We start from the raw sequence: 5,028 nt of genomic DNA, 5'->3' as shown, positions 1-5,028 counted from the left end.
ACTAAGACCTGGCACAGCCGAATAAATAAATAAATAAATAAATATTTTTTTTAAAAAAAGAAGGAAAGCCACCAAGCATATTGTATGTTATCTATTGCTATATAACAAATAATTTCCAAAATTAGAAGCTTCAGACAACAATAGACATTTATTATTCCATATAGTTTCTAGGGTCAGGAGTTCAGGAATTTCTAAGTGTTGTGGTTCTGAGACTTTCATGAGTTGTCGTCCGAGTTTTGGTTGGGACTGCAGTCATCTGAGACTTAACTGAGGCAGAAAGAGCCAATTCCAAGATGGCTTATTCACCTGGCTGTTGGCAGGAGGTCTCAGTTCTTTGCCTCATGGACTACTTTATAGGGTTGCTTGTCTTCAAGGCATAGCCACTAGTTTCCGCTAGAGAGAGTGATCTGAGAGAGTAATGCAGTAGCCACAAGTCTTTTATGAATTGCCTCAGAAATCGTATACCTGGGACTTCCCTGGTGGTCCAATGGTTAAGACTCTGCACTCCTAATGCAGGGGGCCAGGGTTTGATCCCTGGTTAGGGAACTAGATCCCACATGCTGCAATTAAGAGTTCGCAAGCCTCAAGTAAAGATTCCTCACGCGCAACGAAGATCCCACACGTGGCAACGAAGGTCCCACACGCCACAACTAAGACCCGGTGCAGCCAAATAAGTAAATAAATTAATATTTTTTTAAAAAGAAATCGTATATCTTGATTTCCACACTACCCTACTGGTTCCAGAGGCCATCCCTATCAGCGTGAGAGGGGGCACGAATACCAGCAGGTAAGGACCATTGAAGGCCGTCTTGGAGGCCGACTACCACATGTATGAATCTTCAAATGCAAGCTTGCTGAAATCAGACTTTTCAGAAGAACCCAATGTAGTAAAAAAAAAACCCACCCAAGGATGGAGTTGGCCAGAGAATCATGGAATGGCATAGCCAACTGGGTAGAAGCAGTTTGGGCAGAAACTCTAATACAGCAGACATAGATATATATTGATAGATAACTAATTATAGCATAAAACTAACCTAAAGCAGAAACAGAAAATGGAAGAAAGACCATGAATTAATTGAGGCACACTAGGATTGGTGTTTGTCACAATTAAAGGGAAAAAAGGAAGAAAAATTAAAGAATTAAAGACTTTAAAAGTTGCTGTAAATATTAAATAAGAACTCAGAAAAGCACAGTTCTCATTGTCATTCATTCATTATAGACTATGCCACTGACTGACTGACAAAGCTTGTAAATGGCTCCTACGATTCAAATCATCTCTTAGTGTCATCACAGAAGATCTTGTCCCCTTTAAGCAAGGTTGACCCCTCTATCTATCTTTCAATAACAGTTGTTTTAGGAAATTGCCTAAGATTTCCTCTTATTGAACTACGCTTGTACTTGTTCTCACCAAAGTCTCAAAGCTGTACTATATCAGTTCAACGTTTGCCTTTGCACTCTGGATGGGGTGTTCATATCCCTAACTGCCTAATATTTGGCCATTTGGTTTTTATCAGGTGGCTTTTAAAAATTTATTTATTTATTTAGGCTGCAGCACCAGGTCATAGTTGCAGCACCAGGGATCTTAGTTGCAGCTCTCCGACTCTTAGTTGCATGGCATGCATTCAGGATCTAGTACCCCGACTAGGGTTCAAACCCGGCCCCCTGCATTGGGAGCCCAGAGTCTTACCCGGTGGACCACCAGGGAAGTCCCCCATCAGGTGGCTTTAGATCTGCTCTTATGAAACCCAACCCTGGCCTTTAAACAAGTTGGCCTTTGGTCCCAGCTGGGCTAGTCCAAGTCTCCTGACCCCTCCCTCCGAGGGAGAGTCTAGCAACTGGGAAGAACCACTTCCACTTTATCTTCTAATGATAACTGACGATTACAAACACAGCTGGTTGGTTACATTTATTACCAGTAGGTCCATGGTCAAGTTGGCCTCAATTACCCTGCTGAATACATGCTGAATACTCTATTATTACCTCTTAGCAACAGTATAAGGAAGACAACCTGACTTAATAGAAAGGATGCAGAATCTGAGAGTAGCTTTCTAGGTCTGGGAACCGAGAGAGGGAGGTGAGTGGAGGTGGAGAGATGGGCACCCCTAGTCCTTAACCCTCCTTATTTACCCAGGGGCACCCAGGTTCCCTATCTCTCCTTTCCCTCAATACACAGGACTTGAAGGGTCCCTTATCCACTCCAGTCTGACCTCTGCCATTCCAGAGCAAGCTGGACCAGATGTGCATGTGACTGAGTTTTGACCATGCAATTGAGGTGAAATCCTAAAAGAGGGCAAAGCAACAATATGAAAGGAACCCAAGTCTCTGATTGACCAGGTGCAGCAGAGCTACCTGCTGCTCAGCATCTTCCAGACTGTTACTTGAGAAATAAACTTCTGTTTTCTCATTTTAAAAAAGAAAAAAAGAGTACAGACTCCTTTTTTTTTGAATTTTTGAATTTTATTTTAATTATTGTTTATACAGGAGGCTCTTATTAGTCAGAATACAGACTCTTGATTAAGAGTTGGATTTGAATATCAGCTCTTAAACTTAACACTCCTGTGACCCAGTTAAGTTCTTTTAATATCTATCAGCTTCAGTTTTCCATAGGTGTAAAGTAAGGTTGTTATATATTTCACAGCAGTGTTCAAGGTATAGGAAAGAAAATAGGTACACCTGGCGTATAGTGGACACTCAATTTTATTTTTATTTATTTATTTATTTATTTAATTTAAAACTTTATTTTTTAATTTATTTTTGGTTGCATTGGGTCTTTATTGCTGCGCACGGGCTTTCTCTAGTTGCATTGAGCGGGGGCTACTCTTCGTTGTGGTGCGCGGGCTTCTCATTGCGGTGGCTTCTCTTGTTGCGGATCATGGGCTCTAAGCATGCAGGCTTCAGTAGTTATGGCTCGCGGCTTCTAGAGCGCGGGCTCAGTAGTTGTGGCACACGGGCTTAGTTGCTCCACGGCATGTGGGATCTTCCCGGACCAGGGCTCGAACTCATGTCCCCTGCGTTGGCAGGCGGATTCTTAACCACTGCTCCACCAGGCGAGTCCCTAGTGTATTTTAATATTTCCCAAAATGCATTACTTTGCACTCTATTTCTTAATGCTAACAATGACCAAGAAAATAAGAAGAGCTTAAAGTATATTTGCTATACGTTTCAAGAAGGCAGGGATCTATTTTATTTAAAATAATTTTTTTGTGGGGGGACCGCGCTGCGCGGCATGTGGAATCCTATTTCCTTGATCAGGGATCAAACCCATGTTCCCTGCATTGGAAGCATGGAGTCTTAACCATTGGACCACTAGGGAAGTCCCTAAAATAATATTTCATTAAAGGCAGATTTTTTTTTTTAAAGGCAGATTTTTAAACATCTTATATTTAAGGGGATTAGCTTAAATTAAATAGATAACTAATTCAGAATTTTCACGTTCTTCAAAGGTGTTAGATAAATGAAGATTTTCTAAATTATAATAGCAAAGTCAGAATAAATACACACCTATTTATGTTGACAAGTCTTCTAAATGTGTCTTTAGATCTGGTTGGTTGCTTTGACCCCCAAGAGAGAATAAATAATGCATTCCTTTACAAGCTGACTAACCATAAAAGTGTAACAAGTTCCCATTGGTATGCCCAAACCTGTGGAAGAGAAAAAGAGTAGAAAATAGGAAAGGTATGTAACACCTTGTTCTGACTTTCCAAGGATTAAAGGATGATCATATGAACAAACCCACAATGTAAATTATTTATACTGTTGAATAATATGAAACTATATAAATTAACAAAGATTATATATAAGAACAATTTCTAAGCAATTCCTAATACATATAAGCTATTGTTTAAGAATTCAATAATATCTTGAAGTCCATTAATGCTATTGTTCTCACCTTTTGAGATACCTCTGTGGCTCTTAGGGGTTTATTTGTTATTCAAAGGTCAAAGTAAGTTGAAAGCAGAAGGCTCTGCGAGACTACCAGCCAGGAACACATGAATCTATCTGCTTTTCTTCCTTACTGTCCAAGACAGCAGGGTCTTTCTTGCCTGATTCACTCAGGAAGAGCAGGGCTCTTCAAGACACACTGAGAGAATCAGCCAAGCACATGACAGCTTGGTTAGGGCTGCAGTCTACCATTATATATCTTCCCTCCCATCCCCTCCAGGGCAAAACCCCATGAGAGCTGAACCTTGTCTGTCTTACATACAGTGTACAGCACCGGGCTGGCATGTAGTAGTATTCAACCATTTTCTAAATGAACATGATAGAGTGGCAAGGAGAACTTGAGGTAACTGGAGCCTTAATTTGGAAAGCATTTCCCAGGCATAAGGGCATGACCTGGGGATATATAAGCTACTCAAGGAGTACAGCGCAGTGTACAACAATCTATAATGGAACTATATGCCCCCAAATGGACTCAGACAAGGTCCCAAATCCAGACACGGGCATCTAGGGAAAATTTTTTTGTTACCATGATAGTTTTTCTTTGGGACTGATAATTTATGTCTCATAACAGAAATTTGGCTTTGGGCAGCTTCATTTATTAAAGAAGAACATGATGATTTTGGAGAGCAGAAAACCGTTTTCCTTGTTTTGCTGTTCAGTAGGGCAGAATGTTTAGACCGACTCTCTTTTTTATAGAAATAACTTAGCATACCCAAATGTCTAAGTACACAACTGTTATGCTGCTGGAAGTGGCAAGAGAAAACAATCCAGGTAGAAATGAACAGGAAAAGATGTTTAGGTTCCCTGTTCTGTGACGAGTAACGTAGGGAAATGAAAGTGAACTGAGGAGAGGAAGAGAAATGGGAGCTGAAGAAACAGCCAAGAATCAGGAAGAGAGATTGCAAAACATGCCCCCTTTAGCCCCAAGTGCATTTGCATTTGCCTCTTTCTCTGCCTTTTGGTTGTTTGGAGGTGCCAGGCATGCGTTGCCACATGGCACACCCTCGACCTCTCCTGGTCACACTCTGTCATGAGTCACAACCTTGAGTGCTGTGGAAACAGCAAAGAGCTGGGCTCTTGGGGAGG

The 5,028-nt window shown here is 41.1% G+C and overlaps 1 non-coding gene across 1 annotated transcript; it reads left to right on the top strand.

Moving 5' to 3' along the window:
- The first annotated feature begins 473 nt into the window (after positions 1 to 473).
- TRNAR-CCU (transfer RNA arginine (anticodon CCU)) lies at positions 474 to 546 on the top strand. The gene has a single exon. It is a non-coding gene; the product is annotated as a tRNA-Arg (tRNA).
- The last annotated feature ends 4,482 nt before the right edge of the window (positions 547 to 5,028 follow it).

The sequence above is a fragment of the Kogia breviceps genome, chromosome 1, assembly GCF_026419965.1.
Source record: "Kogia breviceps isolate mKogBre1 chromosome 1, mKogBre1 haplotype 1, whole genome shotgun sequence".
Lineage (NCBI taxonomy): Eukaryota > Metazoa > Chordata > Mammalia > Artiodactyla > Physeteridae > Kogia > Kogia breviceps.
This window is presented reverse-complemented; position numbering and strand designations above follow the sequence as displayed.